Source organism: Idiotropiscis lumnitzeri, chromosome 9, assembly GCF_059441095.1.
Source record: "Idiotropiscis lumnitzeri isolate Australia: NSW breed Sydney's pygmy pipehorse chromosome 9, RoL_Ilum_1.0, whole genome shotgun sequence".
In the NCBI taxonomy this organism is placed as follows: domain Eukaryota; kingdom Metazoa; phylum Chordata; class Actinopteri; order Syngnathiformes; family Syngnathidae; genus Idiotropiscis; species Idiotropiscis lumnitzeri.
Genome location: NC_142399.1, coordinates 4,419,649 through 4,432,081, shown reverse-complemented (window position 1 = coordinate 4,432,081; position 12,433 = coordinate 4,419,649). Strand labels below are relative to the sequence as shown.

The 12,433-nt window shown below is 40.9% G+C and overlaps 1 protein-coding gene across 5 annotated transcripts in view; it reads left to right on the top strand.

Annotated features, from left to right (window-relative positions):
- LOC148329930 (golgin subfamily A member 7B-like) overlaps positions 1–12,433 on the top strand; it is a 178,079-nt gene that overhangs the window by 18,612 nt on the left and 147,034 nt on the right. For 2 of the 5 annotated variants that reach the window (XM_088305517.1, XM_088305518.1), the window contains exon 1: positions 6,836–7,051. The exons of 2 other annotated variants lie outside the window; for them this stretch is intronic. The gene's annotated coding sequence lies outside the window, so the exon portion shown is untranslated. Of the gene's footprint in view, positions 1–1,457; positions 1,701–6,835; positions 7,052–12,433 lie in introns of those variants that run through there. One more of the 5 variants, XM_088305519.1, reaches the window with a different exon arrangement.

The window sequence follows — 12,433 nt, the reverse complement described above, 5'->3', positions numbered from 1 at the left end:
ATTGCGAGCGCCCTCAAAAAGTACGACATCTGCTTTGTGATAAAACTGCACATTTTCAAGTGACCTTTTATTGTGGGCCAGCCAAAGGCATTACTGAGCAATAATTGTGCGGTCTTATCAGCAGCTTGCCAAACCTGTGAGGTGGGATGGATTCGCTCGACAATGCTCACTAACACAGGTTTAGATACATCTGTGAACATTTTTTGAGGGAAATGGCCTTTTGTGTATAGAGGCTCTATAGTTCAGAAAATACGCTAAATAAATCTCGATTTAAAAAAAAAAAAAAAAATTTATTCTCTTGGGTCTGTTCTGTTTTAATTAGCAAAGTTCTTGCCGTGTTAAAAGGCACTGTTTTAAGAATCAGTTTATGTACCTTTATGTGCACTCACAGTACAAAATCGTTCTGTACATGCAGTAAACAACTCATTTTTTTCAACATAGAAAACTGTGGCCTGGTGCGGCAGGTATGTTTTTTTTTGTTGTTTTTTTTAATTCATTAATTTATTTTTTAAAAATTATTTGTTGTGGCTTTTATACAGGTAAAATACGGTACATAACCTGACAGATTTTTTTTGTTGGGAACTATAACATCTTTGTATAGTTTGAAATATTAATTCTATTACTCATTATTAAAAAAAATAAATAATAAAAAATTTAACACTGTTTAGCCCAACATTGATCATCTCCAGTAAGTAAAACAAATATCATCTCTTGCTTTTTACAAATTATAAAAGTGTTGTCACTGCATGGCTGTTAAAATTAATATACATTTTTTTGGCTGTTAAATTTTAGAGAAATCAATTCAATCCAAAGTCATGGACAATTATTAGCATAAAATATATTTAGATTTGGACTTGAATCAATTTTATTCCATTCAGTTAGACGGGCATTTTCGATTTGGAGCACACAAGTGAGAAGATATGCTTTCTTGATATGCCTTCTAAAGACAAGCAATTGGGGGAGAAAAAAGTGAGGGGAGGGGAGGCATTTCTTTGCGAAAGGGGAGTAAAAGTCAGTGTTATCGGCAGAAAGAGTCAGCGGCGCAAAGGGCCAATTAGGAATGTGGATTTGAACTGTTGCTCCTATTAGGCTCTCTTATCTCATGGTCGGTACAACAAAGCCCTCCGTCTCGGGCTAGCATCGAAGACGGAGCGTCAGCGCGGGGCCTCGGTTCAATAAGTATGCCGTGGCCTTCATGTGCCTCCTGTGTACATATGAGCACGCGTGTGCGATTCAACTGGAGCTTTTTGCAAGTTCATGTGAAAGCTCTTGTTTTGACAGGCGCTTGACATGAGGATTAGATGAGCAATGAGACTTGCATTAATCCTCACCAGCTAAACACCGCCCGACTCACTTCCTGAGCCCCCCCCAAAGGCTCCTAAAACTGGGCAAGGATGGAGAGACCGGGATGGTGTAAATGTGTTGCCAAAGCACACTCATTAGAGGAGGGTTATGCTTGCTACATTCTAGTCCTTTTATTTGTGTATTGTACGGCCCCGACATGAACCGGCTTCTAATGAGATCCACATGGCCGCATCATGTAGCAAAGTGCTTAATTTGGATTTATTGCCAATTTTGAGAGAATGAAAATAGATTCATTTTATTTTTTTTTTAACATTTTTTGCAGTTAGTGGATACGTGAAACAAAATAACCGGCGTCTGCTGTCCTTGTCGGACTGATGTCACGCTTCCGTTGACAGGTCAGATGCGTTCAAGCCGTTTCCTCTGCAGTGCGGTTGCAAAATACCCGAGCTTTCGAGGCCTAAATTCAAATGAAGAGTTAATTAATCGATTAGTTGTGTAACGGAATGATTTGAGCTGCTGTTTTCATCCTCGTGTTATACTGCTGTGAGCTGAATAATGTCGCCCGTCAGGTGTGTGTTGGTGGTCTGAGTGGATGCAGCTCCCGTAATAGTCATCGTGGTGGTTTTCTGTAGACAGTAAACAAGTCGTGCTTTAAGTTGTAAAGACCATTTTGCCTTAATTGCTTTTAGATCTGATTCATCAACAAATCAATGACGCCCAATCGCCCCAATTCCTATCAATCAATCAATCGCATAATTAATTATTTTTATTTATATTTATTTTATTATTTTATTTTAATTATTTTTGCATCTACTCCCATCTAGAAACAATGTACTAAAATCAGAAGTTAAAATTCCTTTTTTAAATCTACACATAGGTTTAATCGACTTAGTAAATGCTTAATTGATTAAAGGTTACTTGATTCCTTTCAGAGGTTCAAATCAAGTCCACTTGTTTTTGTTTTTGTCCTAATCATGTAACCTTGAAAATAAAGTCAACATGGACATCTTGGATACTGACGTTAGAACTGGCAGATGTGACAGGAGGAGGCTGAGTGATCCATCACAGAACATTTTTATTTTTTTATTTATTTATTTTTTATTCCTCACCATCCCATTTCTCATGCACTCGTGCGTGTGTGAGTGAGTGTGTTCTCTCCTTGGGCGTGTGATTGATGGAAGTAGGACGAGAAGCTAGCATGATCCGTTTAGATAAAGGAAACTTCACTCAAGTCCGGTTATACCGCGCTCTCATCGCGTGAGCAAAACTCTCTCACAAAACTCTCTCGCAAAAAGACTTTTACATTTTCAGAGATACCCAACCAAGCGTTTTTCTCGTCGGCACATTTTTTTTTTAATTCATCCTTATAATACCACGTGATGGTAACTTGTCAGTTCTTTACTTTCGGTACTTTAGAAAAAAAATCAATATCTTCCGTTTAGATATCACAAGATTTGTCCCCCAAAAATGCTTTTTCAGGGCTGCCCAGTGTCTGCAGAGGTTTGCAATTCAGTTATCTACCGCCTTCTAACTTTTATTTGAACATGTTGGCAGAGTGTGCAATGTGTAGGTGTTCATATCTGCATACGGGAGGATAAAAAAAGAAAAAAAATCAAATAAATAAATAAATAAATAACATCTTCAAGTGTGGTTTTGAAAAAAAAAAAAATCTAATTTGGAACCGCTCATGTTGAATCCAAGCCTTTCAAGGTTCCCCTGAGAAATAACAGAAATAGATTCACTGTAATCTTTTACTGGGCTGACACGTTTTCTTTTTTTTTTAAATTCATTTCTGTGATTTGGGATATGAAATCAACCAATTTTATTATTAACACCAAAAGGCTTTTTGAATAACTACGACATAATGTGGGAGGGGTCAAAGTTGAGCGATCCGACCGTCATTTTCAGTGTTGCACAAGTTTAAAAAGAAGTTAATAATTGTTTATATAAAATGTAAGGAAAACAAAATAATACATTCTGCGTGGAAGCAGTTTGAATTTAGAAGTATCCTGTGACTTTATTTTCGTTTTTTTTATCCCCAAATTCAAACTTTAAATATCACCAAAGCACTCCAGGATTGACTGTAAATCCAAGTAACAGTTCTTGGAAAAAAAACGACAGAAGGAACTATCCTTTGTCTTGCTTTCCATTTGAGGACACGACCTTCTTTAACCTCTGTGCTCATGTCAATGAGGAAAGAAAATGTGATAATCAGAGAGGATTAGCCCCACTAGGAGATGGAACAGAGGCTGTTTGGAATCTTAATTGAAAGACTTGCTGTTTTCTGTGTGTGTGTGTGTGTGTGTGTGTTTCATATGTAGGTCACGAGTGTGTTTGCAAATCGCGCGTCTGGCGTACACGGGGGGGGTGAGGCTGTTTTGCTGCGAAAGTCAAGTTACTAAACCAAAATCAGTGCACAAAAGACCCTTGAGCTGCCTCCGCTGTCAGTGTGATGAGCCACCTCGGGAGAAGTTGATCACGGAAGTCATGGTCAAACCGAGCGAGGGCCACTGATGGATGTCTGCTTTGTGTATTGGCAAAAAGACCTTGTACAGGATTTCATTGTCAGATGTTTAATCGTATTTTGCAGATAATTAAAACTTGACATTGATCAATGCTAGGGGCGGAGCTCGTGTGTGCATTTTATTTCATGAAACCCTGACTGTGAATGATATGATAAACAATGACTTCTCGATTACAGATTGGGTTTGCTATGAGGTGTTGAGTGATCCTGGCCACCCCGTTGAAAAATATGTGGCTATGCCCCTGCTCAAAGTTACCAATGTAAAACTTGACAGCGATCCTTTATTAGATGGTACTTGTTGACGAAAGGATAACTATGCCGGCCTCCATCCACAGATGCGCCGCAATCTAATTGGTTAGTAATATGATAAGTAGCGATCATAGTCTGAGGTCCCCAGGCAAGCAACAGTGAATTAAATTAACTGATTTCATTACGTTCGCTAACTTTGTATTTGGAGGTGACCTTGTATGTTGCGGGAGGCTTTCTATGTTGGGCTTATGGAAGATGTTCGAAAAAGCTCTGGGGGGGCAAAAAAAAATTAACAGTGAAAGTATTGGATGGAAATTCACTACAACGGGCTCTGACATTTGATCAAATATTATTATATATTAAATATTATCTTTTATATATTATTTTTTATATTTTTAAAATAGATTTTTAAATATATATTTTATATATTTTTTAATATATTTTTTAATATATATATTTTAATATAGCTATATTTTTAATATATATATTAAATATATAGTGGAGTGGAGGTGCAATTACACTTTATTGTAGTACGGCGAAAAAAAAGCCCGCCCCACTATTTGAGAAGCACTGGTGTGACGTTTCTCACAAGTCATCAAGGAAAATAAAAATGATAAGAGTTTACATCCACAATGTTACTCTCATATATGTATAAAGTTAGCCAAGCTTCTCTCGGCTTCAATTCTTCGTCTATGTGTCCTGGATGTCGGCATTCCATGCGTCATACCGCCTCTCACATGTCATGTCCATTTGTTTTGGAGAGGATGTGAATATAGAAGATATCATTTTGTGTATGTCATCTCGAGTACATGTAACAGCAGCAACACACATGCGCTTTTTTTTTCTTGATGTGTAGGTTCTGTCACATTTGAAAAAAAGAAGTGGTTAAAAATTCCGTAATGTGTGAACTCGGCTTAAGTGTTTGCTAATGTTTCCACATCGGAACGGCGCCGCCAAACGGGAACAAAGCAGCCTGTCAAAAGCGATGACGTTTCTGCACGATCCCGCCGCTAATCGCACGCTAGCCTTCTTGAAGAGTCATCAGCACGTGTCGGCCTTCAAAGTGTCTCGCTCGCCGTATTAAAATCCGTCTTTGTCGCCGCTTCTGATCCCGCCGCGGAGCCTTCAGCATGAGCTGTTGCATGTGCTCATCATTTTTGTGGTGGTGTGTGCCGTTTTTTTTTTTTTTCATCCCCCCGCCAGTCGTGAGTAAGCGTGGCACCGCGTTAAGACCGAGAATGTGCATGTGTCGGAGCTGTCCCCTTAATCCTTACAGCAAATAAAGGGAGGCTTACCCAGTCTGGTGCACATAAACACCAGAGCAGGCTCGCAGGCCCATTTCTCATGCATGTTCCGTCTTTATTCTCACCTCCATGCTTCATCCGACGGTCGTTCCACTTTCCCTTTCCTCGTCTTCCCGAGAAGTTGAAATGACCCCCCTCTCCGTTCCCCTCATGCATCTCTCATGGGCTTGCACACAATCCCAGCAGCTGAAAGCGTCTCCGCTCCTTTTTTTTTGCCAAGCCATTTCAGGGGTTTGGAAAACTGGCTCGAAAAGCAAAAAAGGATTACCCTCGCACCCACAACAATTACACTCATCTTTACCGAGCCGGTCGCCAGAGCCGTTGAATAAAAGGAGAGGTGCTGTGGAGAGATTTGCACTTTGCTCCGGCTCTCGGAGACAACACGCTCGCAGCTGTTGCCTGTGCAGATTTTAGATTTTAATATTCTTAAATGTGAGACTTTGTTTGTCTCAGTTGAATCCACGCTGATAAAGATGGACCAACTCAAACACAATGCATTTCTTGTCCGTTTCGTATGAGGATCTCCATTTGGATGACTCGCACGTCAGCTGTGAGTCCACAAAACAAACCAACTGTCCGGACATGAGTGATGACTTTGTTAATTCATCGAGAAAGCGCCAATTAGAAGCACGTCAATGCTCAAGTTTACAAAATGTTTGCTGTCACTCCTAATAGTCTTCATCGACATGTTGGAGTTTGAATTGCAAGCGTAGCTGAAGATGATGATGGTTAATATAGGATGGTGGTCTGATTTTGAGCTTCTGGCGACTTCAGATGTTTAATTCTTCCACTCTAATGTGAAACCAGGCCCCCCAAAAAATCACCCTGGTATTTTGACTTTGGCCCGCTTTGACTCCTGACCACCCCTGGCTTCCACTGATGTTGATTGGTTCAGTTTGAAGTCTATATCGTAAATGGATTTATCGGCTGGTTCCTCCAAATGGCGGGCCGGTCTCTTGGAGTAAAATGGAGGTAAATAATAAAATAAATTACTACCTCATCTGCCCCCGCCAAAGAGACGAAACATCGGCCCACCGGGCATCTGCCCAGCAAAGCAGATGGCCACTCCAGCCCTACATGAAACACACGAAAAAAATTAACGGGTGGTCTCTAATTCTGTTCACATCATGAACATCACCTCCTCGTCACTACAAGACTTCAAACAGGAATGTTCTCAGAGGGAAGTGGCCACTGAGCTAAGAGAATGGCAGCGTGTCATCAGTTGGTTGCATCAGAGAGACGTAAGGGGGATATAGCACGAAATCAAACTTTGAAAAATTAATAAAATTTAATTAATAACATAAAATAATGTGGTCACGTTTTAAGTGTCCCACACATGCACATTTATATGGATGAGGATTATTTTTTTAATATATTTAATTATTTATTTATTTATAGTTTAGAATTTGCGCCGTTTTGTTGACTGGAGGCGACGTAACTACCACGCGCCGTTTTATTTTTCGGAACGCGACAGCTCCGGGCTACGCGTACAACACTCATTGGAGCTTTCCAATGCGGCCACACTCCGCCACCTCGCTGGAATTTTTTTTGCTGGCTGAACATTGACGCTCCCGATGCGTTCAAGAAGACCACCTCCAGGGTAAATTGATGATGAATTTTTCCGATACGGAACGTGGACGTAAACGAGCACGAGTGCTGGGCATCCCCGGTAAGAAGCTAATTTTGTTGTGCTAACGTCGTCTGTTTAGCGACCAAAAGCTAATTGCTGTCCTGAGCAGCGCTGAGAACGTACTGTTGTTACCTGTGGGGTGGGAGGTGTAAAGATCGATTACCAGTGGCTAAATGTCCAAAATATAACCAGTCGGGTTTGTGTGTGCACATTCTATTCTTGCTTTGGGTAAGTGGAGAATCGATCAGCACGGTATTTTTGATTTTGTGGAGGTGATCACATGGGCTCACGTGTGATGTCAATAAATATTAAGCAGAACGCTTTTATACTTTCACAGGTTGAAGTGGACAAGAGTTGTAATGTGCATTTGCATTTTGTTGGCGATCAGAACTGACAATTCGCTGAAACCAGAAAATAACAAGCTGAGATCCAAAAGGGGGCGTGTCAGTTTGTCGTAAATCTCATCCCCAAAAAAAAAATCACTCCTGAGTCTTTTAGAGGGGGGCATTTTAGTATTGATGTAAATTTTTCATGCAAATCTATTATATAAGTGCCAATGTTAACGTCAACGAAGAGTCCCGTTAAGTTACTTGGAAAGATTATAGGGCCTTCTAGAGTCATTTAAAAAAAACTATACCGTAAACTATAGACTGTAAACTATACACCGAGGACCCCACTGTATATGGATGCAAGCTGATAAGAATTGCTCCAATTTTGGACCATTCCATGCTTCCACCTTTGTGCGACTTTCTTTTATTTCCACTTCCTGTCACTGCCAGGTGTGCCGATACTTTCATCTGTACAGGGTACACTTCGAATATAATTGAATTCTCGAACTATCCAACTCCGCTTTATTTCTTTGAGCTGACGTTGCAGATAAAATGATGACTCTATCAGAAAAAAATGCACAAAAAAAAAATCTAAAAGCAGAAAGTGAGAGAGTGTGCAATGATATGCAAGAGAGAACATGCAGAACATTTCTTTGATGAAGGCTTCTTTAAAAAAAAAATTAAAAAAAATCCCCTGTCATCATCTTTTTTTCCATGTATTTTTATTTTTTTGGGTTCCCTTTTTCCCCGCATGAAAACCTTTGAGGGCAAAGCAAATCAGTGCAATCTTCCCTCCCCCAAATCCCAATTCCCTGCCTGTTGAGATGAAAAGATGGCATCCTTGAAAGATGCTCAAAAAGAGTAGTGTGTGAGCGGCGGACGCACTGTCACGTTCCTGACGTGCCCCCCCCCCATTCGAGTCCGTCACTTTTCCATATGCATGATTAAGCCGTCACAAGGTTGCTGCTTTTGTGTTGCCTACGGGAGAAAATGTCCTATTGTGAGCCACGGAGAAAGTGGAAAGAAAGAGCATCCATAAATAAACAATGACATCCTGCTTTTTGCTCAAATTAGGCAGATTCCTTGGGAATGAATGTCTACAAATACGCACTTTAGCTGCCATCAGCTCTTTAGCGTGTTTGGTGCGCTGGCAGCGGTGTGTTTGGTGGACTCTGTCAGCGTAATGCGACGCGAATGAAGACAACCTTGAGGAGAAAGTTGTCAGTCGTCGTCCTCCTCGTATGTCAATGCCCACGTCGCTTTGTCCTTTCTCATCAGGGAAGCTTGCCTTGGTGGCACTAGAGTGATTGGAAACAAACACACACACACGCACATGCAAAAAAAAAAATCCTGTTTACTATTGAATTACTGTCAGCAACCAATTTTACGGGCATCCTATTAAAAAAAAAAGAGCTGGAGAAAAAAACAAACAAAACTAAATGTCATTTCCCATGCATGTAAAGTTGCAAGTAGGTAGCAACATTACATTATGCTCCTCCGGCAGCTGAGCTTCACTTAAAATGACATTATGGTAATTTTTCATTTCTATTAAAAACTCTATTGGCACTTCAGGAAGAAAACGTGCCAGCCAAAAACACTTGCAGTGGAAATTATAAATTCAAAGGCCCTTGAATCGACAACCCATTTTTAATCTACAAACTAAGCGAGGGGGAAGGGGGTTTGGTTCTGGGTTCAAATCACATTTCGTGTGGACTTGCCACGACTGTCGACCAGTGCAACGCCGCCTCTCGCCCAAAGTCATGTGACTGGCTCCGGCTCACCCCAATGAAGACCAGCGCTGCCGAAAATGGATGAGTGGGAAAATAAAATCATTGTTAAATTGGCTTTATGAAGGGTAAAAAAACGCATAACATCGCTTAGGCTAAGGGTAGATTTTATTGAGGTGGTTTTTCGAAATCGTGTGCAGCTCTTGTCACAATGAATCCAAGTGAAAGCAAACGTTTTTCTGCTCTGTCTTTCCCAATTTCACTCCCGTTTGCTTCGTCCTTGTGCTGAGCCACGCTGCTGCCCCATCCCATTATGTGTGCGGGAAACATGCGAAGTAAATACATATTCATTGAAATGCCATCGCGGGCGAGAGAATGTTGTGGGTTTTAATGTTGCGCTTTTTCAAGTACAGTAAATTTAATAAAATAAAATAATGTTTTGTTGATTTCATCGCCGCAAGCTTGATATGCCCTACGTGTTGTTTGTGCTTTTGCCCGGTTTTTGTTTTCCCTTTGCTCGCTAATGATGAATTGTTTTCTGGCTTGTTTGATGTTTGATTTTGAGGTTTTGTTTTACAGAGGCTTTTTTTTTTTTTTCGTACAAATTGTTTTCAAAGTACATTCTCGAAGCAGAAAACCACGGCTGAAAAGACGAATTTTAATGAATAACCAGTGGCTAGATTATTTTTGCCATTAATGCAGCCATTATTTTTTTATTCGAGAAATGCTTCTTATAAATGCGCTTGAGATGCGAGACTTGCGATGGGCAGGCACATAACCTCAAAGAACGTCATTTCCTGTGCAGTTACAAGAAACATGATAGCCTACTATTATTTTGAAATAGTTATATTAATATTAAGCTCAATTACGCATGTATATGCGCTATCACAAAATGTATATATTTAATATCATAATAGGTCCTTATGCGCTGCTGTTTATTTTTTATGACAATTTTGAAAATGCCACGTTGCTATTTTTAGACACGGCGGGATACTGAATTACCGTCATTCCCGCGCGTCCGTATTCTCATTCTAAAACTACAATAAGAAAAATCTTACGATGCTGGTGTATGTACTCTTATGATTGTTCAGTCAAATTTAGATTTTTATTGGTCTCCTCGTTGCTTTCTTTGACTCCTTTTTCTCTGCAGTGCCGTCAGATGAATCTTTGCCTGTTTAAGCCGTGTTCCACCATTAATGATAAAGGTTGTGTGTGTGTGTGGGTGATATTCTGGCATGAACGTGGCTCCTTGCCTGGGCAATTATTCCCTCTGTTGGAGGGAAGCAACGTGAGCACCTCACAGCTCAGCCGGTTTGGCCTGAAGTTGCCTCGGGAAAGTGAGCGCAAAGTCACCGAGTGCCATAAATGTCACTTTGGAATTGGGCAAAATGGTCCCTGCTTTTTATTTGTCTTGGTGTAAGAACAATTGATGAGGAATCATCATCTTGCGTATTTAGTTGAGTTTATCACTTATTTGTTCCGATTATTGAACCAATGGTGGTCCTCTATTTTACGAACATGGCACATAATCCTGAGGGCTTTGCTCCTACTGCTGACCTTCCTAAAGCCCGTGAGCCTCCATTGCTGTAAATGTGTGCGTGTGTGTGTGTGTGTGTGTTTGTGTGTGTGCTGACATGGGGCTGAGGGAGTGGTGTGCTAATAGAAAGTCTATTGACTGGGCTAGTCACTCATGGCTGCTGTAATAGCTGCTGGGCCACTCTGGGCGCCAGTCGATAAAGTGCTGCTTGTCTCCATGGGTCGGTGTGAGGGACCTCTGTCAGCAACCAGAGCAAAATTAAATGTTTGATCGACCGCCTTCAAGATGAAGTTTGTGGTGCGTGGTTGCCCCAGAGTGCATACGTATTCATTTACTGCACTTGACAAGGAAGTTGGGTTTTCAACCAATTTGATCGTTTGAGAGGATAAAGAAGATATGCCTGTGACGATTGATACATTGTCTGTCTACATTCTTTTCTTGACAATTTGTGTTGGAATCTGTGTTGCTTAAAGGGTTGTAGAACTGCAACATGTTTCTATTCATTGGCCCGTTAGTGTTTTTTTTTTGTGTTTGTGAGCATTAAGCGATCCAAACGGCACGCAGGAAGGCCCGTTTACGGCGAGGCCATCGTGCTAACCAGTCGTCCATGCGTGCCGCCAGCATTCATCGAAATCAGGGGTGGGCAAACTTTTTGATTGGCGGGCCACAATGGGTTCGAAAATTTGAAATTTGGCGGGCCGGATTAAAACATTTAATGGGCCGTATGTGGCCCCCGAGCCGTAGTTTGCCTACACCTGATCTAAAGAGATTTTATTCAGGCAAAATGTAAAAATTTAGTGATTTTATTGCTGGCACAGTGTTGACAAATACGTTCTGTAAGGTAGCAGTTTTTGCACGGCACCTATAAATCTGTGGTCCTAGGAAATGTGTGTGTGTGTGTGTGGGGGTGTGTGTGTGTGGGGGGGTGTGTGACTCAGTCGTAATCCCTCAAGCTGCACTCTGGTGCATGCCTGGACAGCAAACAGCTGGCTCCACGGTCACATTGTTGATTCAGCAACACACAAGTTCCAAATCTCCCTGGATTGTTTTTTTTGGCAGCAATAATGGAGTCTTAACCGGAAGACAAAATGAAATTTGCGTGGGTAAAACTGACAGATGCGATAAATGATGTTGATGCATGCAGTGCTGTGACTTGCAACTTTTTCAGTCTGTTGAGAAATAAAACAAGTTCGGGTGGAAACTTTGACAAAGTTAGTGCTGTAATGCCGGTCGCATCCTCAAAATCTATTTTTTTGTTTGGAATTTTCTTTTTTTTTTGCAGTGGAACAAAACGACGTTTTACAGTAATGTTCTAGATGGTTTTTTTTTTCAAACATTTTTTCAGAAGGTATAATTGTCCCACTTAGGATTCTTTAGCTCCTAATCTTTCTGCATTTCCCAGAAATGGCTTCTTCAGGCTTCTAATTGCCTAAAATTGCCTTAAAGGAATTGTAAAAAAAATACATTTATGGCTTATTAACAAACAACAACAACTATATATTCTTGGGGTTTAAAAAAAAAAAAAAAAAAAAGTATACCTTTCTCCACTCCTAGCTGTGACATACTTTACTGGCGCTCTAATGACAGAATCGATCGCACCAGCTGACTTTTGATGCGTAATGTTTGTCACTAGAAGGGTCCCTGAAGTAATGCTGGTCTGAGCGGGGTAGTGCCGTTGACTGACAGCACTGACATTCAGACTGGGGGGGGTTCAGACAGGTGGCGACACAGCAAGGTCCCTCTCTCCGGGGAGGCTGAATTTGGATGGACTTAGTCGACACACACACACACACTTGGACTGTCACAATGCATTATGGGAAAGCGCCTC